Consider the following 24,592-nt stretch of genomic DNA (forward strand, 5'->3'; position numbering starts at 1 on the left):
CTCACTGAAGGAGAACTGGGAGCAAGGGAGGGGCTCAGGGAAGGCACTCCAGTGCCAGGGCCGATGGATCCTCAGCCAGGAAGAAATGGAGACCACCACCTACAGAGTAGTGCTTACCCTTTGAGAGCTCACTAGTCATGAGAACATGGGTGCCTTGACTCCCTGAATGTGATTCATTAGTAAGACTTGGATTCAGTTGGAAGGTCTGAAACATTGCCCTTCCTCCAAAGCCCTCAGCATGTGACAATGTCAAGGGCTTAGGCTCCTCGTCTTGTTGCTGTTCTCAAGACCACCTCCTGATCCAAGATGCCAGCTGTAGCTCCAGCCATTATATCTGCATTCCAGAAAGCAGGGAGGAAGAAAGAGATTAGGACAGCACACTTCCTAGAGGCGGTAGAAAACATTTCCAATTATATTCCGCTGATCAGAGCTTAGTCAGTTGGCCAAATATAGCAGCAAGAGAGGCTGAAATTTATTCTGGGTATCCATGTCCTCAGCCAGCGTCAAGGGGTTCTGTTATTGAGAGAGGAGAAGGGAGTGGAAGATAACTAGAGTCAGATCCACAAATGCAAGCTTCCCTTCTTCCTGTTCCACCCTTCCCAGCCTCTGGGCCAGAGAAGGTCTTTTTTAAAGTTGAGTTCCTTAAGGAATCAGAGGTTCAGAGAGTGAATGGCTTGCCCAGGTCACAGAGTTGGATGTCAGAGGAGCTGGCATTTGAATCTAGACCTGTCTGGAGGATAAAAGCTGAGTCTTTCCCTTATCCTGCTTTTTGATTGATGTGTTGTTTTCCCATGAGCAGGAAAGACCACTCTGTTTGAGCTACATCAGCACCCAGAAAACATAGGGAATGGCCAGGACTCATTGCTTTCAACTTGTGTGCCTACTGCATGCCATTTATCCTTCTTCAGCTTTGAAGTCTAATAGCTTCCTGACACCTCTTCTTTTCTTCTTCTGTATGCCCGGTCTTCCTACAGGGTCCAGCACATAGGGCATGCTCTGTCAATTTTTGTTGAGTGAAATCGATGAGCCTTGCTTTGGGAAAATCACCTTCAAATCATGATATCGCCCCTGCCAGGTAAGCATTGTAAATCAGCTATACTTTAATACAATTTTCTTATTGTTACTATTGAGTGAATGAATGAACGAGGCTACGTCACAGGGCCTTTGGTTACCCTGGACTTTCTCATCCATGTGTCCCAGAGAGCCAACCCATTCTGCATTTATCAGACACACAGGGGCTTCAGAAGCCCTGTCTCTGTCTCGCACTGTTCAGGATCCCCCCACCCAGCTATGCCAGGCGTATTGCCAGATCCTGGGGTCTAAGAGGCTAAGGATAGTTGCTGACATTTTGGAGAGCTACGGTGAAGCCAGAGATTTGCTAGGTGCTTCACACAATCACTCCAACTCCACTTAACCCTCCAAACAACCCTTTCAAGAAGGTGGTATTCCCACTTGACAGGTGAGGAGACTGAGGCTCTAACCACGGGATGTGATTTTTCTACAAGTCACACAGCTAAGAAGTGGCAAACTGGCTTTTCACCGGCCGTCATTCGTGTTATTCATCAGTATTTAACTGCTCATAGATTTGTCAAGTCAGTCACTGAAATGGGGGCTTAGCAGTACCTTTGCCAGAAAACCCCAGGAGCTAGGTAAACAACAGAGATCTCGGTTTGATCTGGTCACATATTATTCAGTTCAGTTCAGTTCAGTCGCTCAGTCATGTCTGACTCTTTGCGACCCCATGAATCGCAGCACGCCAGGCCTTCCTGTCCATCACCAACTCCCAGAGTTCACCAAGACTCACGTCCATCGAGTCCGTGATGCCATCCAGCCATCTCATCCTCTGTCGTCCCCTTCTCCTCCTGCACCCAATCCCTCCCAGCATCAGACTCTTTTCCAATGAGTCAACTCTTCGCATGAGGTGGCCAAAGTACTGGAGTTTCAGCTTTAGCATCATTCCTTCCAAAGAAATCCCAGGGCTGATCTCCTTCAGAATGGACTGGTTGGATCTCCTTGCAGTCCCTGGGACTCTCAAGAGTCTTCTCCAACACCACACTTCAAAAGCATCAATTCTTCGGCCCTCAGCCTTCTTCACAAGGCACCCCCATTTTGGCCCCCTCCAATGGCCCCCTCTCTTTTTCACAAACCTTTCTCTTTAGCTGAGGGCGGGGTCAAGGGGAGGTGGTCGGCCAAGGCTATACTGCGAGTCAGCCTGACTGGGAAGGGACAAGGCTGGCTCTCCGGGTCTGCAGCTCTAGTGGGTCGGGAGGGTGTCCCAGCACGCTTCAGCACACACGTCAGGGGCAGGGGCAGCCGTCAGGTCTCAGGGCAGCCCTGCGTGGTTGCTGAGGGCTTTTCCGTCATATCTTTATTGCCTCTGGCCCACACCAGTCCCAGAAGGGCGGCTCAGAGTGAGAACTCATTTCACAGCCCGGGGAGAGGAGGTCCTGCCAGTTTAAAGGGAGGATCTGGAAGCAAAAAGCCAGAGATGTCAGATGGGGCTTTCTGGGCTCCTCCAGGCCCCGCTTAGCTCATGTGTTCACACACTTTTAGGACATCCTTTGGGCCAGACCCTTTTCTACCCATGTGTCCTCTTCCTCACCCTCTGGGCTCTGGCATGCCGGCTTTCCTGGTGTTCCTGGAGCCTTCCACACTTGTTCAGGCCCTGGAGCCTCTGCCTGGCTCTTATCCCTGCCTGCAAGGCTCTTCTCCCCTTTCTCTGTGTGACTGGCTCCCATCACTCAGATCCCAGCCCCACGACCTTTATTCAAAGGCCTTCCCTGGGTACTTGATATAGGCGCTGCCGAGCCCTGCTCAACCACAGCATGTGCCTTCCCGTTTATTTACTTATTTTTATCCAAGTAGAGTTGATTTACACTGTCGTATTAATTTCTGCTGTACAGCAAATGACTCAGTTGTACATATATCTGCATTCTTTAGTCTATTCTTTTGCATTAGGGTTTATCCCAGGATATTGAATATAGTTCCCTGTGCTATACAGTAGGACCTTGCTGTTTAGCATGTGCCTTTAAAATATATTTTAAAAAATTATCTGACACCCCCACTCCCATCCCCAGTATAATTTTATGAGAACAACAACCCTCTTACGAAGGCAGGATGCTTAGAATAGTGGCTCAGAGCAGGGGCTGACAAACTTCTTTTGTGAAGGGCTAGAGAGTGAACTCTGGGAGACTGTGAAGGACAGGGAAGCCTGGAGTGCTGCAGTCAGTCCATGGCGTTGCAAAGAGTTAGACTTGACTGAGTGACTGAACAAAGCAATGAATATCTTAGACTTTGAGGGGCCATATCACCCTGCTGCATTTCACCCTGCTCGACTCTGCCATTATCCTGGGAAAGCAGCTACAGACAGGGTAATCCAAAGGGCCTGGTTGTGCTCCAGCAAAACTTTATTTATAAAAACAGGTGGGGACTTCCCTGGTGGTCCAGTGGATAAGAATCCTTCCGCCAATGCAGGGGACACGGGTTAGATCCCTGGTCCCGGAAGACTTCACATGCTGAGGGGCAGCTAAGGCCGTGCGCCACAACTACTGAGGCTGTGTGTGCTCGAGCTCTGCAACAAGGGAAGCCACAGCAGTGAGAAGCCTGCTCACTGCAAGGAAGAGTTACCCCCACTTACCGCAACTAGAGGAAGCCCCCACACACCAAAGGCTTTCCAGCATAGCCAAAAAATAAACCAGAATAAACGCCACAACAACAAAAAACAAGTGGTGTGCAAGATTTGGCTCAGAAGCTGTAGTTTGCAGAGACCTGGTTCAGAACACTGAATCAGCTGAACCGAGTTTGAATCCTCCCTCTGCCTCTTTTTCTTCATGAAATCTTGTATGAGTTTCTGCCTTTCTCGGTGCCTCAGTTTCTGTCTCTCATCTGTGTGGAGGAGATGATGGCAGAGCTGGTCTTACGGATTCTTGTGAGATGCGACTCGTATCTGGCTTGTGTGTTGCTCAAGGTCCAGCCCTGCACGAGGTGTTGGCACAGAGCAGGAACTCAACACATAGGTATTTGTTAAGCAAACGAATGGCTGAGCGATCTGCTGACCTTGTGCTGGGCTCCAGGGGATACGGATGAACTATAATTGGCGGGACACTCTGCCGTCCAGGTGCTAAGAGTTTCAGAGCTCTGGCAAATGGTTTTGATGGCAAGGGTAGCACACGCCCCATCCCACTGGTACATGAGATGGGATGGTGGGCACAGTGGAAAACTCAGGTGAGCCTATCCCTCTAAATTGTGGCCATGGGCCATGCAGGCCCAAGTTGCAGGCATTCTGATTAGTTCAAGAGGTTGAAAATTTGTACTTTGAGGGACAGTCTCTCATTTTTTAACAAGTAACCACTGATACAACAGGAGCAAAAGGAATCAAATAACACCAAAATAGCCAAATGGACTAATTGGAGGTTGGGTTCTGCCATCGTCTCCTTCTCACAAGTGCATTCTATGAAAAAAGAAACTGAGAATCGGGGAGGTGACGTGTTTGTCCCCAGGCACATGGCTGGCATGTGGGATCTGAACCCATGTTTACTGACTCCCACATTTGTGGGTTCTATGGCAGACGACTCAGGTGGAATCGAGTAAGGAGGCAAGAGGGGCTTGGGAGGTATGTTTTGGGGATTCAGAGCTCAAAAGCCCTCAGACTCTCACCTCTACCCCAACCTAGCCATGAGGGTTGGCTGCAGGACAGCCCCCCGCAGTGGACTGACCTCAAAGGCCAGTCAAAGGAATGCCCATCCCAAGAGGGCTCGCGACTTGACCCTCCAGGTGCCCCTTCATCTTTCCAGCCTGGGCTTCTGCTCGTCTGTGTGATTTCTACAGTGTCTGTTACCACCTCAGTACAGGAGCCTGTCTCCAGGTCCCTTTCATCTGTCACCCAGATGGCCCACGAGAGGGAGGGTGAAGAGTGGCCTGAAGACATGGCGTCTGGTGGCAAGGACAGTGTTTGCAAACTGACAGACCTTTTTGGGATCCTGGCAATGCAGCCAGTTTCCAGCTGGGTGAACCTGACACCCTTCCTGCGCCTCTCTGAGCCTCAGTTTCCTCACCTTTGAAGCAGGTGCAAGAGTCCATTTGTTGCAGAATTGTTCCGAGGTGACGCGTGCACCCTGGTGGCTCCTGCGCGGGAATGCCAAGGTCACACACAATGAAGGTCCCCTTTCTTTCTCCCCTCCTCCTCCGCTGCCTGCCCTCTCCTGCACCCCACCCCATCTGGCCCCTGCTGCGGTCCTCTTGTCTAGATTCTGAGAGAAGTTTGTGGAACCTGGGTGGATCTCGGCCCCTGCAGCCCCTCTTCCCAGTGCCAGGGCTCCAAGGGAAGGGCTTGGGCATAAATTACGCCCATCTGTTCCCTTCCTGCTGAGAGCGGGGAGGAGGGGGAACACATGGGCCCTGGTGGATGTTGTACTTTGCACGTGCAGCTGTCAGGAACAATGGAAGGGAGGAAGGCAGGCCCAGAGAGGGGTCCACTCCACCCAGCCTCCCCGCCCCTAGCGGGGACCTTGGGAACTGGATTCTCTCAAGGCTGCACTTCTTGGAGAACAGAGACCCCTCCGTGTGCCAGCCCAGACTGTCCTCAGGGTCACCCATGTGCACCCTGAAGTTCATCATTATTCATTCCTAACAGGGCTCGTTCGTTTATTCATTCCACAAACGTTTCCTGAGCACATCCTCTAGGCAGCCAATGCTGTGGGCTAAGAATTGAGACGAGCGTCTTGTCTTTGGAGAACCAACGACATGGAAACCACCTGGCTTTGAGTGCAGAGGTGGAGGTGTGCACAGTGGGCTGCATAAACACAGAGTGGGGAAGGCCCCTTGGGGTCACCCTTTGATATGGACAAAAGAAAAGTACCCCACAGACCGACAGCAGGGAGTCCTTGGTGGGGCAGGTGCAGCCGGAGGAGAGGCGTGGTGACTGCCTTTTTCTTGCATCCTCTCCATCAGTGTTTGGCCACAATCAGATCACTCATCTCAGAGCAAACTCTCCGTCCACCTCATGTCTCTCTCCAGCTCCTACCCCATCAGTTTCCTTCCCAGCCAGCTCCCCACATCGGTTTCCTGCTATGTCTCCCGCCTCCGTTCCCTTCCCTCCACTCACGCCTGATCTATTGATGCTTCTATCCTCATTGCAACACTTCTGAGAAGGTCATCATTTCCTCCATGTTCCTGAGTCAGTAGGCATTTCCCTGCCATTTGGTTTGACTTTTCCTGCAGCACTGGACACGACGGACCACTCTGTCCTTCTGGACTCCTGTACTTCTCAGGCTTTGAGACATCACAAGCTCTTGGTTTTCCTCCTGCCATGGTGGCTGCCCTTCCTCAGTCTGCTCTGGTGGGTTTCACTCATGCCTATCAGATTTTTAAACACTGGAATTCCTCAAGGCTGGAATGTAAGTCCTCCTGTGAGCTGTCTTTAATTTGATCCTTGGGCACCTTATCCACTCCCATAATACAGTGGCTGTTTCTATGCTGATAGCTCCCAAATCTCCATCTTTCTGTGAAGACCTCTAGCTTCAGACCGTAGAACCAGGAGCCTAGCTATCAACATCTCCACTTGAATACTGCCCTAACTTCCCAAGCTCAACAACTGAATTTGTTACCCTGCCTCCTATCCCAGTCCCTCCAAGCTGTGGCTCCAAAACACATGGGCAGTGCGGGTCAGAGACCTGGGAAACCATCCTCAGCCACCTCTCTTCATCATCCCCCAGATCTTAGCCCTGCAAATCCTGCATCCTGGGAAACCCCTCGGTCCTGGGTATAATGGGACTGGGATGATTGGTCACTCTTCTGAAACCCAAAGGCCAAACACAGAGCATCTTCCAGGACTTAAAAGGCTCTGTGAAGATGGCCTGGAGAACATACACCTATTTAGGGAGACTGCTTAGGAGGCCTTTGGGCTTTGGAGGTGGCATGGACTTGCGCATCAGCGAAGGAATTGGACTGTGCGGGCTGTAGCCTTACAAGGTCAACTCTTCATGGCTTGGAGGCCAACTACAGGTGGCAGTGACAGAACTAAGTGAGTTGAAGCTGTCTCCTGGGGTTCGGGCCCGGGACTTGGGTGTCTGGGTGAAGGTCACTTGCTGAATAAATTCTATGTGACCGTGGCAGACACTGGAAAGCAGTGTGGCTGTTGGGATTCCTTGAATATCCGGACCCCGTGTTTTTGTTAAAATTACATTTCCTTGCATCCTCCTTGGATATATTTTATCCCTCCCCTCCCTGTACCGCACCCCACCCCCCAACTTTCCAGCTCCAGGCAGAAAAGAGCAGGATTCATGGTGAGTCAAGGGGAGAGACACATTTTTCAGACTCATATGGAATGCTGTAGCCCAGGCAAGTGGACAGACAGCTACGCTGGCTGTGGATGTCTGGGCTCCATTCTCAGCTGTGGTGTCTCCCCAGCCCTGGGGCCTTGGGCCAGTCCCTCTCTCTCTCTCTGGGCTCCACCCTCCTACCTCTACAGTCGGTGTTGGGGGGGGTGCGCAGTCAGAGTAATTCAGGGACTCTGAACCCTGACTGCATACGAGAATTCTCTAGAGGGTTTTACAAAATCCAAATGACCACCCCCTAGAGATTCAGATTTAACTGGACTAGGGTGGCATCCACACATTGCCTTTTGTCAGAAACATGTTCCCCAGGTAATTCTCAAGGGCGGCCACTTTGAGAACGACTGGATCAGATGTTCCTGGGGCCGGCTCACCTCTTTAGACCCTCAGGGTCTCTCCCTGGTTGACCTGCTTAAGTCACCTGCACCTCACGATCTGGCCTTGAACTGGAGCTCTGGGCTGGCTAGCGGCAGAGGTGGTTTTCAGCTGAGGCGGGAGAAGCAGAAAGGCAAAGACAGGAGAGAGGGGGGTGGGGCGGGAGTTCGGGGAGGAGGAACAGATTGAAGCTATTAACATTTGATCAGTTTGGTATTGTTCTTCTGGAGACCACAGCTTATGAGGCTGCTTAATAAACGTCTGGTCAGGGTCCAATCCCAGCCGCCAAATGGGTGTTGCTATGGTTTCCGAGGAGGTTGTTTCCCACACAAGTCACTGCTTCCCACCCTGAACTGCGAAAGACCAGCGCCTTCCCCGTGCTCTTTAACTCTGTCCCTTCCCAGCTGAGCTGCAGAGGGAGAACACTGCACACTGGTCCCCGCGGGACTGGGGACCGGCCTCGGCGGCATCAGCTGAGTCAGCCCCCGAGAGCAGCCTCGTGCATCCTCAGCCTGCCCTCTGCCCCGTGGTCCCATCCCTCAGCTGGTGTCATTTCTGTGCCCCAGGTTTCAGGGTCCCTGTGTGGACCGTGTTGCCCCTGACTCAGGGAGTAGAGTAGTGGTGGCAGGCCCTGTATGTGTGTGGGTGTGTCTACCTGAATGTATGGGTTCTTATGACTGAACATGTGTAGGTGAACATGTGACTCTTTACATGTAGTGTTTGAGGTGCTTGAGTGTACTTGTCAGTGGATGAGTGTGTACTAAGTATGACTCTCTGTGTGTGTGTGTGTGTGTGTGTATGTGTGTGTGTGTGTGTGTGTATGTGTGTGTGTGTGAATGGCCAGAACTGGGAGTAAGCACCAGGCGATGCTGCTTAATCTTCAAAAAACATATTGTGACACATTTAAGACAAATGAACCTTTACAGAATCCAACAAGAAACACCCATATAAATACCACCCTGCTTAAGAGGTAAAACTGGACCAAGCAAGAGCTGAAGCTTTCTATGCACTCTTTTCTGATTGCATTCCCCTCCATCCTCAGAGTTAATCCTGTAGTGGATTTGGGGTTATCCTTTGCATAATGGGGCTTCCCTTGTGGCTCAGATGGTAAAGCGTCTGCCTGCAATGCGGGAGATCGGGTTCGATTCCTGGGTCGGGAAGATCCCCTGGAGAAGGAAATAGCAATCCACTCCAGCACTCTTGCCTGGAAAATCCCATGGACGGAGGAGCCTGATAGGCTACAGTCCATGGGGTCGCAAAGAGTTGGACACGACTGAGTGATTTCACTTTCCCTTTGCATAATGGTACTCTTCTCCCCTGTTGGTTTCAAGGCTTCTTCGACCCTATGAAACACAATTAATTGTGAGTATGTGCACGTGTGTGCGAGCACATGTGTAGGGCTGGGTGTTACAAGGGAAGGACGTGAAGTGGTGGATAATACTGGAGAAACTTTGTAAAGCAGAAAGGCTTTTATAAGGCACCAGGGCATCTTGATGTCTGACTGGAGGCAAGCTTCCTAAACTCTCTGAGTTTGCTTCCCACCTATAAAATAAGATGAGGATGAAATACAACATGTGCCGAAAGAAATGGCACAGGGTTGGAACACAATTATCTTTAAATTAAAAAAAAATTAACTATTAAAGAAGAGGCAAGAAGGCCACCCAATCTTGCAGAAGAAAATAAACAAATGATCAGATCGACATTATTTGGGGGTGGTGGTGGAGGTGTGCTGACTTAAGCTGGGTCCTCCCCCCTTCCCCTCCTCTTTCCCTCCTTCTTCCTTTTAAACTTATGTATTTATTTATGTCTGCGCTGGGCTTTCATTGTGTCACACGGACTCCTCTCTGGGTGGCTTCTCTTGTTACGGAGCACAGGCTCTAGGCTGCGCAGGCTCAGTGATTGTGGCACATGGGCTTAGCTGCCCCGGGGCATGTGGGATCTTAGTTCTCAGACCAGGGATCACACCTGCGGACCCTGCACTGGCAGGTGGACTCTTAACCACTGGGCCACCAGGCAAGTCCCCCTCCTTTTTTCTTTTGAGTTCCTACAGTGCTTTCCTCTCTTGAAGTGGTTTTATGTCTGTGGAGTAGGGAAATTCAAACAGGGGCAGTTTTAGCCTCAACAATGGACTTCAGTGGAAGGTTCCCTGCCTGCTCACTGCTAAATCAAACTGCAAGGAGAGAGGATCATTTGAGATGCGGCTGATTCGGAATACACTACCAAGGTCAGTGAGCAGGCCAAACAAATCCGGGCTGTCTGGCAATACTTGAGCTAAAATAAAATTACTTGAAAATGGAGGCCAAGATTCAGGATACAGATCCTGTAAAGGAACAAGAGGCCTTGACTGGTGTGTTTATCCACTCAGTCACTTACCCAGCTACATCCTGGGTTTACAAAGGTGGACGAGATCCTTCTGGTAAGAGAGAAAGACAAGGAAACAGGTAAAGACAGAACATTTGCCTATGTTGTTGGAAATACACAGCATTGATGGAAACAGCCAGCACTTCACTGATTTTGTCCTGTGTGTCTCTGCTGAAGAATTGATGCTTTTGAACTGTAGTGTGGGAGAAGATTCTTGAGAGTCGTTTGGACAGCAAGGAGTTCAAACCAGTCAATCTGAAAGGAAATCAGTCTTGACTATCCATTGGAAGGACTGATGCTGAAGCTCCAATACTTTGACCACTAAGAGCCAACTCATTAGAATAGACTCTGATGCTGGGAAAGATTGAGGGCAGGAGGCAAAGGGGACAACAGAGGATGAGATGGTTGGATGGCATCACCGACTCGATGGATATGAGTTTGAGCAAGTCACGGGAGATGGCGAAAGACAGGGAAGCCTAGCGTGCTGCAGTCTATGGGGTTACAAACAGTAGGACATGACTGAATGACTGAACAACAACAACGTCTCTACTAAGCAACAACCATGTGCCTCAGGTTGTACTAGACACCAGGATGAACTGAGAACCAGAGACACGAGATGCCAACTAGGTGACATAATGACAGGATAAATGTGAATCAACAGCTGATGGGGGAGGGGCAGAAAGAGGGCCTTTTATTGAGCACATATTATGTACTATGCACTGTGGGGTGCACTGGACCTAAATTAATCCTTATGATAAATACTGAATAAATATTATCCCTGTTCAACAAGCAAGCAAGCTCAGTTTTCAAGAGGTTAAGGTATTTGCTTGGTAAATATCAGAGCAGAGAGTCAAACGCAGATCTTCCTGATTTTCCAGCCTACTGCTGTTCTTTGAAAGTAATTCTGTGGTAAGAACTAGCATATGGCTAGCCTAAGGTAGTTTCCAGTGAATAAGAAAGCAAGAATCTGATACTGACGTGAGTAGTGAGAAAGTCCAGTGTAAGATAGAATATTTTCGTTAGCATTTGTCTAAGAAAGCTTTGGAAAGCAAGTTGTAGATTTGGCTTCAAAGGAGTGGTCCTTTCATTCCAGGAACCTCAATTTTTTTGTTTTCTGAGACTACAGTTTAAATCCTATATTCCTGGTATGACACTATGAGAAGCTTCTTGAGACAAAAGAGAAAAGGGGCCTAATATCATCTGTCATGGCAGAGGAACTGAAATCCAAGTTTTATGATCCCTTCTGAACAGCTCTGAGCTTTTACAATTTGCTAGAATCACAGAAAGACTTATGCAGCCCAAGTGGGAAAAAATGTCTTGATTGCTAAGGCTGTAAAGAGATTTTTCAATTACTTCTTAGTTTTTTTTTTTTATTAAAAAAATTTTTTTTGAATCCCAAATCACCCCACAGTTTCCTTAGATGGGCTTAGACATGAGTTTCAAGTTTTCAAAGTTCAACTGGTTTGGAGTTTCCTGTGTCCTAAAAATGTCTCCAATTAAAAGCAAGAAAAAAATGTCATTTTTAAAAAAAAATCCTCATCAAACTAAAAAATGGCTGAAGGGATTTTATTCAAACTTTCCCCCAAAATTCACCTTTTGCCAAGACCCAGCATGGAAAATTTCAGCCCAAAAGGATCACTCTTTGGCAAGTTACCCGAGCTAATGAAAACAGAGGGGCATAAAAGGAGTCTGTGTGTAGTTCCAACTATAGTGGTCACTGGAGCCCACATTGTGTGAGAAGAAGGACCTCATTCAATAACCCCCCCTTTTAAGTCTTATCATCAATATGGATGAGACTTGGATTTGAAGTGGTCACCGAACAAAAAGCACTTACTTTATGAATACAATCTGGGCAGTGACATTATTTCAAGTGGCTTTGCTCAACTATGATTGATGCTGGAATAAACTTATTATACATGGAAAGGTAAGGATCGCTCTAAAGAGTGCAGGTTCAATTACTTATTCACAAGTGTTTACTGAGTGCCTGCAATGTGTGTGGCCTCTTAATAGATGTAGGGAGTACTATGGTGGGAAAACAGAAGTGGCTCCTGAACGTATGGATTACTGGGGGGAGGGGAAGGAGACAGACTGAATTACAAACTGTGACAAATTCTGTGGTGCAACAGAGAGGGGTGCTGAGGTCGAGAAAATTGGGAGTGGCGATGATGGTAGCCTGTATTGTTAGGAGACTAGTGGAGGCGTAATGCATACTCATTCACTAGTTAGCCAACATTTAGTGAGTGGCCACCACGCCCTGGACTTGTGTTGGGATACAAGTCTGAATACAGAGCTGAACCAGACCTTAATTCTGTTCTCCTAGTGCTCTCCAACCAGTGGGAAAGCTGGCCAGTGAGCGAGGAGCTGTGACAGGTGACAGGTAATTTAATGCAGTCATCAGCAATGTCCAGTGGGAGGATGGGAAGGGAAGTTGACTAGCTGCATTGGCAGTGGCCCGAGAAGGCTTCTCTCAGGAGCGACAGTTGAACAGGCATTTGTGAGAGTTGAGGTTGGAAATGTAGAGACAATGAGAAGTAGGGCTGTCTACACAGAACCTATGGTCCTGCCTTGCTTCCGGACTCACCTGTCTGAGGGCCTGGAACATGTGGTATGAGCCCCATAAACCCAGAAGTAAGCATGGCACTTGAGCCAGAGGGTTGTTTAGTAACTGGTGGGCCCTTTTCTCTGACGTCTCATGGCACCTCTTTGGCTTTAGCCTAGTGGTTAAGGGCTTGGCTTCTGCAGTCAGACTCCTTAGGTTTGAATTTCAGCACTAGTACTTTCTAACAGTGTTTCTTTGGGTAATTTCTCTCTGTGCTACAGTTTCTCTATAGCCAAGCAAGGATAAATAACCTTGTCTTCCTCCTAGGTTTACTGCAAAATATGTGGTCACGCTTCTACAGTCGCCACAAGTAAGACCAACACATATGACCCGAGCATGTCTCTGGGAGCTTCCCCTCACTTCTGCACAACCCAGTTTTCACTTGGTCCAAGGATTCTGGTTGAATACTTTGTCAGGCACTGTACTGGGCATTCAGTCTGGCAGTGACCATGCAGACGGTGGGGTTTCTATCCTCATGGGTGGCCAAATTCCTCAAGTCCCCTAAATGAAACTTGTTTGCCTCTTCCAGAAAATAGCTATTTGTTATCTCTGTAATGCCAAAAAAAAGGGGGGGGGTGAGTATCATTTCATTTTTCATCAGAATCTTTGGTTAGGTGAAAAGCTGCCAGAAATTTTGAAATATCTTGCTCCTTTAGACATCAGAAGGCTGAGAAATTTCCCATTATTAATTAGAAATAAAAACTTGTTTGTGGCCCAGCGCAAGGACAAAACTGATTTCACAGGTCAGTGGAAAGCTCACTAACATGGTTTTGCTTGGTATTAATTTTCTTTAGGGATTAGGAGGAACAGATGGAAGGTGGTTTCCAGCATGATACATCGATGTGGCCATGTACATGCAGTTGAGGGAGGTGAGTGTGGTGGCGGGGAGTGTTCCCCACGAGGGGACACGCACAATCATTTCACCTCCGAGCCTCAGTTTCCTTTCATGTAAAATAGGGATAATGGAACCTCCCATAAGGGGTCATTTGTGGTAGGTGCCATACAGGGTAGAGTCCTGTTCCCTGCTGCTTGTCCTGGGGAGACCCAGGATGTGGACTCATCTGGGGGTAGCGACACTTCCTCAGTCTTCTAGGTCCCTGGAGAGGTCAGAAGGAGGGCAGTGGTGAGGAGTTCTGGGGAAACCTGTAGGGGCCTTAGGTGGGTGGGTGGCTAGGTCACACTCTCCTGGGAAGTCTGAATTCTCCTCTGAAATTGCTGAACTCTGCGAGGATCCGCCCCATTTTCTTTGCTGAGCTGGTTCTTGTTTGTTTCCAGTCCTGCTTTGCAACAAGCAGTTCGGCCTTTAAGGGTCTGCAGAGGGGGACTTGCGGGTGTGTGGACCGTGGTGTGTGTGACTGGCAGGCTGTTTTAGTGGCAGTTCAGTCTGTGCCTTCCGGCTCAGCGTCAGGCTCCGCGTCACCCTCCCTCTGCCACAGCATCTTCCCATCTCCAGGAAGCCAGGCCAGCGGCCCGAGCCAGGCTGCCGGCGACCAGCCAGCCTTGCCGGCCTCTCTCGGGGACCCTGCGAGGCTCGGCGGGCCCGGTGATGGGCCCGGGCCCCCAGGTCACCGGCGATGGCACTCGCGGCGGCTCCCCTGCGCGAGGAGCGCGCGCGGACCTCCCCGCAGGCCCTGCGCCCGCCCGGCCGGCCTCGGGAACTGACCAGGCCGCGTGTGAGCGCCGGGATTCCTGCTCCTGCCTTAAATATGCCGGTTATTTTTATCTCCCTACGTCAGGCGGCGAAGGCCATCCCACCAGTGGCCGCGGCGGCTGCTACACAATGTTTCCCTTTAGTCGGGAGGGGAAATGGAGGGAGGCCAGACTTCCTGATCACATGGTGCTGAAGTCAATGAAAAAAAATTAAGGGGGACCCCTCCCTTTTTCTGCAATGCCCGATCCAGGTCTCCCCCCTCACCCGCCCCCGCTCCCCCAGCCCCCTTGGGCTCCCCGCGTCGGAAAGCAGCAGAGGCTCCAGGCGGAGGGCCAGCGAGGCAGGAGAGAGAGCAAACATAAACACGAGATTGTTGCAGTAATTGGTGCTCTGAAAACACTGAGGAAATGAGAGGCTTGTACGAAACATCAGCCGACAAGAAACGGGGTGATGTCAGACAGCCTTCCAGGATTAGAAACCCTTAAAAGCTCCGAGCCCGCGGCCGCGGCGGAAAGCGCTCGGCGATCCCGGGTAGGGAGCCCTGGATCGCCGCGCGGCTGGCGCTCGCTCGCCATCACCTCTCTGCCGGCCTTTTCCTCTCTCCTTTTTTCTCTTTCTTTCTCTCTTTTTCTTTGTTTTTTTTTTTTTTTTCCTTCCTTCTCGCTGTCTGTTTCTCCCTTTCTCTTTATTTGCATTCGCTTTCTCTTTTATTTCCTTTCCCTTCTGCATTAAAAAGAAAAGGACAGATCACATCAAATGTTTTCCCTTTCTAAGACACCTGGTACTTTTAGATCTTTTTCTGACTTTGAAGCAACAAGCCGTACTCAATCCCCACGCAGACCCCGGGAGGCAAATTCTCCCCTTGGGTGTCTGTTGCTGCGGTTTGCACTTTTCTCTTCCCCTCACTCCCTTCCCCTGTCTCCTTCTCCCCCACCTTTTCGGGGGTTAGAACCTCACGTTGCAATAAAGCCCACACATGTGGAAGGGCTAAAAATAAACACGAGGTATTTATCAAGGACAAGCTCCCCAAGAAAATGGGATTATATATGTATATATATATTTTTGTAAAAATCCGGGATTTTCAAAAGAGAATATGAACTTCCCAGTAACATGTCACCCAGCCTTCAGCTGCTGTGGCCTCACTTACTTTTCCTGGACTGAGATAATCAAGAAGGCTAAAAGCACACAGAGAGTACACACACGCGCGCACACACACACCACATACATTCACTCCTTGACAGCTCCTCCCTCCCCCAGCCCCACCGGGCAGGGCAGCTAAACTAACATCACATCATTGAGCAAGGTCTTGTTCCAGGTCCACCTGGAACCTGGCCGGGTCTTTAAGTTGGAGGCCAGGTCTCATCCGTTCAGTTACACAAAAGGTGCCGCCTGTCGGACTTTCTCTCCTGGTGTTTGCCAGGATTAATGAGGCGCTGTTTGGAAAGCGCCTGAGCCCCTTCGACCAAAGGCACCCACGACACCTTTTCAAAGAATGATTTATGTCCAGCTTTACCCAAATAGGAACCAAAAGAGGGTTTTCTGTTTTCTCATCTTTAGAACAGATGAATTTAGCACCTGGATCCTCGCATTTCAGAAGCGTTAGAATCTGCCGTGTTAATTGCTCTGTCACTGGCAGCGCAGGCTTTTCACCCTCTCTTTTCGAGACCCAGGAAAGGTCACATCATATGTCCTTGGGGAACTGGGCGAGTCTCAAATACTTGGGGGGGGGGTCCCCTCACTGCTTCTCATGGTGGGAACAATGTCCCTAACCTTTCCCTATACACTCATAAATCTTGGGGTGACTTAGTCCCCCTAAAATTTGACACTCCTAAACTGTAGTAATTTGAGCCAAGTGTTCTTTTCAGTCTGATCTAATATACCTATGGTGATACCACCCACCAAGAGGCAGATAACACCCCTGTTTTCCAGTTTTCATGGGAACATTTTGCATCTTTGATGTTGACCTGGGTTCGATCCCTGGGTTGGGAAGGTCCCTTGGAGAAGGAAATGGCAATCCACTCCAGTACTCTTGCCTGGAAAATCCCATGGACAGAGAAGCTGGGTAGGCTACAGTCCATGGGGTCGGGAAGAGTCGGACACGACTGAGCGACTTCACGTTCACGTTCACGTTTATGCTCTGCACAATCAGTGGGGAGCCTCGTTTCTTCCCTGATGCCCTATATCTCCACTCCCTCAATTTCTCAGCCTAGGGAGCTGAGGGTCTTCCTTGTCTATTCTTGCTCTCTTCCCATATCTATCAAGGTCAGTGGATCCTGTTGTTTAGCCCCAGAAAATCTCAGGTTCTCTGATGCTCCTTCTCACCTCCTAGCATCAGAAACTCCTAAGGTGGACCACTTTTCTCTGGGTGGTGCCTAAGAATCTCACAGTTTGAGTTAAAAATCCCAGATTTGCTACTTAGTGGCTTCACAACCTCAAGCAAGTTACTTCAGTGAGCCTCAGTTTTATCTCCTATAAAATGGGGATATGATAGACTCACCTCATAGGCTTGTTTCAAGGATTAAATCAGATAAGTGGATAAAGGACTTAGCCCAGTGTCTACCATGAAGTAGAGGCTCTGTGAAGAGAGTCAGATCTTTATTACGTTTGATATTAGTGTTCTCAGGCTACACTTTGCCTCAGGATCACCTGGAGGCCTTGGTAAAATCCAGATGCCTTGGTACTACCCCCCATAGCTCCTGATTCAGTCTGTGCAGGATGGGTCCTTTAGATCTGTAATTCTTTTTCCTTTAAAAAAATTACTTTTTTCCTTCCTGATTTTATTGATATAGTTGACAGGCAGCACTGTGTAAGTTTCAGGTATATGACATGAGGATTGAAGGAGGTGCATTTCTAACTAGCTCCTGGTGATGCTGATCTGTAGGCCTGCAGACGGCACTGTGGACAAAGTCAGATCTTCTATGCCGCTGGTTTTCTTTGTCCAGATTCCTTGGCAAGGGCCATGTGGCCCCTTTCGCTCCTGACCCAACTCACCTCACTTGCTCACTAATAGTCCCCATTGCTCAATTGACACCACACTGCCCTCCAGGCTGCCACACTGTTAGAGCTGCCTCTCTGCTGGGAATATCCTCTCCCTCCCTCCACTGCTGTGTGAGCTCCCCCAACCTGGAGGCCCAGATGCAAGGCTTCCTCTTCTCCAAAGGCTTTCCTACTCCCCCCCAACCACCAGAGCCAGCCTCTCCCTCCTGCATGCTTTGCCCTCCACTCAGATACCATTGCGGTTGTCACTGGATGCCAAACCATGGTCTATGGATGGCCCCGTCTCCCCACTGGCCAGTGGGCTCCTCCAGGGAGGGTCAGGTCTTGTTTGTCTGTGAATCACAGTGGTATGTAGAGCCTCCAACTTAAGGAGGGATTGTAACTGTTGAATGAATAAGAGAATGAATGAACCAGCAAGCCTACCCTCTAGGGAAATCAGCCTAGCTGATAGGATTGCGGGGGTGCTCTGGGGCCTGGGACATGGGCCCCCACCCCCCCGCTCCCCGCCACAGCCCCAATCTGTAAGACTCTCAGTCTGCCCTGATTTAAGGAGAGAAAGCAGTTATTCATTGAACTCTAAGCTCCCTTTCCCTTTATATCACTGAATCATCCTAACGTTTCCCTCCCTGCTTATGAGAGGATGGTTGAGGCTGTGGGAGAGGAAGTGACTAGCAGAGGTTATGTAGCCCAGAAGAGGAAGCGCCAGGCTCGGGTCAACTTGGACACGCAGCTCCCCACAAATTCTACACAACACACACATGCACACACGTACACACACATGCACCCATGGATGCACACACAAGTGATCTAGCAATTACCTCGTTATGGAGGTTAACGCCCAAAGCCACTTCTAGAAGGAACTTGCTGGCATGTCCCCTTGTGGCAGTTGGTTCGTGCAGGGCCCTCCCTCTCCACCTCCTTCTTTGGGCTTCGAGCTCCTCGAGAATCTTCCTGGCCTCGGTTACAACCTGGGAGGCCCAGGAAGGTAGTAGGAGGGATGCTCCCAGGTCAGCTCTAGAGACTGAGGAAGGGGATCAAATCGAGCAACATGGTCTGCAGAAAGATTTGGTGGCTGAACTACATTTGAGTTGCAATCTACGTGGCCCGGGTGATATGATATTGTTTGGGTATTTCCCATGTACCTGACGCTGTGTCAATGACTCTGAATATGTAACACTCACAGTAACTCTTGCCTGGAAAATCCCATGGACGGAGGAGCCAGGTAGGCTGCAGTCCATGGGGTCGCTAAGAGTCGGACACGACTGAGCAACTTCACTTTCACTTTTCACTTTCCTGCATTGGAGAAGGAAATGGCAACCCGCTCTGGTGTTCTTGCCTGGAGAATCCCGGGGACGGGGGAGCCTGGTGGGCTTCCGTCTATGGGGTCGCACGGAGTCGGACACGACTGAAGCGACTTAGCAGCAGCAGCAGTAACACGATAACATGTGCATGCTCAGTCGTTCAGTTGTGTCTGACTCTCTGTGACCCCATGGACAGTAACCCTCCTGCCAGGCTCCTCTGTCCATGGGATTATCCTGGAAAGAATACTGGAATGGGTTGCCATTTCCTTCTCTAGGGGATCTTCCTGACTCAGGGATTGAACTTGCATCTCCTGAATCTTCTGCATCTTAAATCTTCTGGATTCTTTACCACTCATCTACCTGGGAAGCTGAACCCACTAACATAGATATAGCTATTTTTCCGTGTGTAGATGAGGAAACTGAGGCTTGAAGACGTTAGATAATTTGATCAAGATCACGCAGCTAAGCAGGGAAAGCTAAGTAGGAAATATACATCCTTACTTCCATCTTATCAATATGGGAAGCAACATACTGTTGTTGTTGTTTAGTCGCTTAGTCAAGTCTGACACTTGGCAACCCCGTGGACTGTAGCCTGCCAGGCTCCTCTGTCCATGGGATTTCCCAGGCAAGAATACCGGAGTGGGTTGCCATTTCTTTCCCTGGGGGAATCTTCCCGACCCAGGGATAGAACCCATGTCTCCTGCTTGGCAGGCAGATTCTTTACCACTGAGTCACCTGGGAAGCCCAAAGCAACAAAACTCAGCTTAGAAAGCAGAAGAAACCAAGAGGTTTGGGACTCCATGACTCAGCTTTATTTCATGTCCATTTATCTTCTTCAGACAAGCTGGATGGTACAGAGGAGTTAGAATCTGGGATTCCTAGAATGGATGAGATTGAAAAGCTGAGCAGTCATCTTATCCGAACCCTACTCTGCCCACATGTTGCCAGGTTGAGGCACAGAGAGGGCTTGGTAACGTGCCTAATACCATACAGCTCGTGAATGAGCATCTGAACTGGACTGGGCCTGCCACCCAGGCAGACCTTCCTTCTTCCTTTCCTCCTGCAAAAGTTTATCAGGACACTTATGCTGGGAGGGATTGGGGGCAGGAGGAGAAGGGGACGACCGAGGATGAGATGGTTGGATGGCATCACCAACTCGATGGACAGGTGAGTCTGAGTGAACTCCGGGAGTTGGTGATGGACAGGGAGACCTGGTGTGCTGCGATTCATGGGGTCACAAAGAGTCGGACACGACTGAGCAACTGAACTGAACTGAACTGAACTGATACTAGGCCAGGCACTCGTGGTTTTGAGATTATTTCCCACCTGACTCCTTAGAATATGGCAAGACTCTGAATCAAGAACGTCAACTATGAAGTTATTCAGATATGAATGGAAGGTTAAGGTGGCCTGGTGCCTTAATGCAGCCTGGGCGGATGGCTGCATTGTCTACACTTAAAGTTCTGGCAAGCAGCAAAGGCAGAAGCTGATATTGACCTTTGGCAGGGATGGCCTCTCTTGGGCAGTCATCTCCCTGCATTCTTGGCACCTCCAGACGACTCAGAGCCCGGCATCATCCTCAGAATCACCCTTTGCTCACACATTAGAGTTCAGGGAAATTTAAGAGCTTCACTTGGTATCGGTTACCAGCTGAGTGGCTCAGACGGTAATCTGCCTGCCATGCGGGAGGCCTGGGTTTGATCACTGGATCGGGAAGATCCCCTGGAGGAGGAAATGGCAACACACTCCAGTATTCTTGCCTGGGAAATCCCATGGACAGAGGAGCCTGGCGGGCTACAGTCCATGAGGTCACAAAGAGGGCAGACATAACTAAGCGACTAACACAGTAACACCAGCTGAGTGGGCCTAGCTAGTGATATAACCTCTCCTAGCCTGCATGGACCCATCTGTAAAGTGGGGATAAACGAAGTACCTGCCATGAAATACCAACCAGACTGTTGATGTGAGTTGAATGGGTCTGTCTATGTTAAGAGGGCTTCCTGGAGCATGACTGCATAGTTTGTTAATACGACTGTTACTGGCCTTGGGCCAGCTGCAAGCAGTCAGCTCAGGAGACCAGCTTCCCAGGACAGGGAGTGGGTAGGTGGGTAGAGGCAGAGGAGAAGGGAAGGAGAAGACCATGTGCAGATGGAGGCAGAGGTTCGGGTGATGCCGCTATAAACCGGGGAACATCTGGATCACCAGAAGCTGGAAGAAGCAAACAAGGGTCTTCCTCCGGGTGACTTCAGAGGGAGTGCAGGCCTGCTAACACCTTGCTTTTGGACTCTTAGCCTCCAGAACCGCGAGAGAGTACATTTCTGTGTACCACAGCCCTAGGACATTATTCGGAGAAGGCAGTGGCACCCCGCTCCAGTACTGTTGCCTGGAAAATTCCATGGGCGGAGGAGCCTGGTGGGCTGTAGTCCATGGGGTCTCTAAGAGTCAGGCATGACTGAGCGACTTCACTTTCACTTTTCACTTTCATGCACTGGAGAAGGAAATGGCAACACACTCCAGTGTTCTTGCCTGGAGAATCCCAGGGATGGCGGAGCCTGGTGGGCTTCCGTCTATGGGGTCGCACAGAGTCGGACACTGCTGAAGTGACTTAGCAGCAACAGGACATTATTGGGCTTCACTTGTAGCTCAGTGGGTAAAGAATCTGCCTGCGATGTGGGGGACCTGGGTTTGATCGCTGGGTTGGGAAGATCCCCTGGAGAAGGGAAAGGCTACCTACTCCAGTATGCTGGCCTGGAGAATTCCATGGACTAGTCCATGGGGTTGCAGAGTCAGACACAACTGAGCAACTTTCGCTTCACTTCACTTTAGGACACTATTACAACATCTTTACCCTCATTTACAGATGATAAAACTGGATTAGAGAGGTTGCATGCCGTCTTCAAAGCTGCCCAGATAACAAGGAACTGCTGTTCAAGCGCAGGCTTATCAGACCCCAAAGCCGAGACTCCCTTCAAATGAAACATGGGGGTGTTTGAAAGATGCAGCAATGGGTCCCTAAGATGAGAAAACTAGGCTTCCTAAGTGGAGGAAAGATGAGAATTGGTCCTTTCACTTCCAAGGCTGATCTTTCAATCCAGAGAATTCCCCAAGAGACATAACTGCCACAAAGCCCACTCAGGTGGTGAAGGGAGGCATTTTTAAAGGGGAGTTTTGGTAGTTGGATTTGCATAGATGATTCCAAGGCCTGTGGTTTGGGGAAACACTGGTTGAGCAGCTCATCCATAGGGTGACCTAGGCAGCAACTCTGCCAGCCAGTTCTGAGCTTGGAAAAACATAGATTTCTTTTTTTTTTTTTTTTCCCCTCTTTCTTCCTTTTTTTTCTTTTTAAACACAAGTCAGGTTGGGAGGGACCTCAATAAGGAAGGAAATCAATAGGAAATGCCTTTAGAAAATGAGATTTTTCAGAAAGCATGCATGTCATGTCATCATTCTTGATGCAAAGGCTTGGGTCCTGTGATTTGAAACAGGAAATCGGAGAAATCAAAGGCAGCCAGTGAAAGGACAGTGTGGAAGCTTCCTCGGTCCTGGAGCCAGCTGTGCGATCCGACTGGCAGCTGTGATTACAGAGCCAAGTCACGTGCAGGCCAGTGGAGGGAACAGCGGGTGTTGGCCTGGGGAAGAGCAGTTCCCCAGGGACCTGAGAGTTTTCTCCACACACCTGAAGGGCTGTTTTGAGGCAGGGTGACAGATGTGTTCTGGGGGGCCTAGCGTGACCCACTGAAACTGCCAGGATGGGTATATCACAGGAGGCACTAGAGCAAAAGGTTCAAAGCCACAAGGCTGGGGGTTCAAATGTCAATTTCACCTCTTAACTAACTTGAGCCAATTATTTAAGCTTTCTGGGCCTCTGTTTCTTCATCTGTAAAATGGGAGTCATAATAATATCTTCCTGGTAGATTTGTTGAGATGATTAACTTTTTTTTTCGGCTGTGCTGGGTCTTCATTGCTGCTCACAGGCGGTCTCTAGTTGCGACGAGCAAGGCCTTGCTCACTGCACTAGCTTCTCATCGTGGAGCACAGGCTTTAGCCTTGGGCTTCAGTAGTTGCCGCTCTCAGGCTTAGTTGCCCCATGGCATGTAGAATCTTCCCAGACCAGGGGTTGAACCTGTGTCCCCTGCACTGGCGGGAGGATTCTTAACCTGTGGACAACCAGGGAAGTCCAGAAACTTAACTTTTTTTGAAAGTCAAGTTCTAAAAAATAAAAAGAAATGAAAGTCAAGTTCTTGGACCAGTCCCCAGTGTATAGTGAACACCTTATAAATGTTAGGTGTTTTCCTGTCTTCTTGGAGAGATCAGGGAAGGCTTTCTAGAGCACAGAACTGGGATGTAAAAAATGAGTGTTGGGATTTGCTTTGTGGAGGCAGATGGGTGAGAGCATGGTAGGTGGAAGGAACAGCAAGCCCAGGGATATGAAGAGACCCACCTGGGTGTGTTTGTCCCGTGTGACGTTGAGTTCTGTCTGGAAAGTAGTAAGAGATGGGGACTGGGGACGCTGGCAGGGCCAGGGCATGCAGGGCTGGGGTGTCTGAGTTAGGAGCTTGGAAATCACCATGCAGGTCAGTACTTCTCAAACCTGAGTGTTCATCAGCATTGTCTGGAGGACTCCTCCAAACACTTAAAGGCTGGGCCCCACCCCCGGAGAGGCTGATCTAGTTATTGTGAGATGGGGGCTGAGAATTTGCAAATTCTGACAAGTTTCCAGGGACCACACTTTGAGAAGCCCTGCTGCAGATGGTGAGGGCAGTTGAAGGATTGAGGGCAGTTCAAAATGAGGTTCAAGGTCAGTCTTGTTACCTTGAGGCCACACAGGTAGCCACCTGAGGGCACCGTGGGAGGCTGCTGGAAGCAGAGCAGCAAGAGCTGACGTCCTCTGTTCTCCAGTGACAGCTGGGCCTGGAGGTTGACAGGCTCCGGGGAAGGAGAGCTGAGCAGGCTGCCTCGAGGGTGTGTGGCCAGGTAGGTGTCACTCTGGGCAGCTTCACACTTTTTCTTCCTTTATTAAGGGTAGCTCAGGGAAGGGTGACCTACGGACATCCTGGGGATCCCCAGGGATGCAGAGGGCAAAGTCCAGCGAGCAAAGGAAAACCTCCCAACGGCCGCTCCCTCCAAACCCATGGCTGCCGCCCACCTGGGGCCCCGTCAGTCAGTGCCGGGGCGGCACGTGGCTTCCTGGAGTTGCTGGAGGAAGGGAGGACAATTATCAAGGCTGCATCCCACCCCTCTCTGTCAGAGCTGGGGGAAAAACAATATTTAGTTAGTTAAACACCCGGCTACGGTTTCGTTTGAAAAGCTGGCTTTCATTAGGAGACTGCAGGGATTGATTTATGAGGACAGATGAAAAAAAGAACAAGCATAAATATGTAGAACTCACCCAAATGATGACTAAGGGGACACAAAATGTACAGAGCCCTCGCAAGTGGAGACGGAAACGACTTATTATGATTCTCGGTGCTGTCTTGGGTTCACGCAGCCACAGCTCCTGATGGTGGTATTCTTTCGACTTCTTTGTCTAGAATGATTTTAAATCAGGGAGTGTGTGTGTGTGTGGTGGGGGGTCGGTGGGTTGAGGTGCATACTTTTCTCACTCAGCACTGAAAATAAGTTTTACCCTTATATATCTGTTTATATGAAATAGAATATATGAAATAAAAAATACGTGAAATGAAATTTCCTTTGCTTCCTGGTGACAAGCTTGTGAAAGGTTGTTCATTAGCACATTGGTCAATAATGGAAGCTAGGAACAGTCTAATGTGTGCATTAACGGGGGGATTGGAGCAGATAATTTTGTCACTCCCCCAGATTGCGGGGATAGATGCGGTGGTTTACAAGGAATGTGGTGGCTCTGCCGTGTATGTGTGTGTGTGCACAGTGATCTCAGTGCAAATAGTGAGATTCAGGATAGTGTGTAAGTTTGATTTCATGAATACAGAACTGCACACACAGCTGCATACTTCCCCAT

This window comes from Oryx dammah, unplaced genomic scaffold (assembly GCF_014754425.2).
Source record: "Oryx dammah isolate SB20612 unplaced genomic scaffold, SCBI_Odam_1.1 HiC_scaffold_1, whole genome shotgun sequence".
NCBI classification, from domain to species: Eukaryota; Metazoa; Chordata; class Mammalia; order Artiodactyla; family Bovidae; genus Oryx; species Oryx dammah.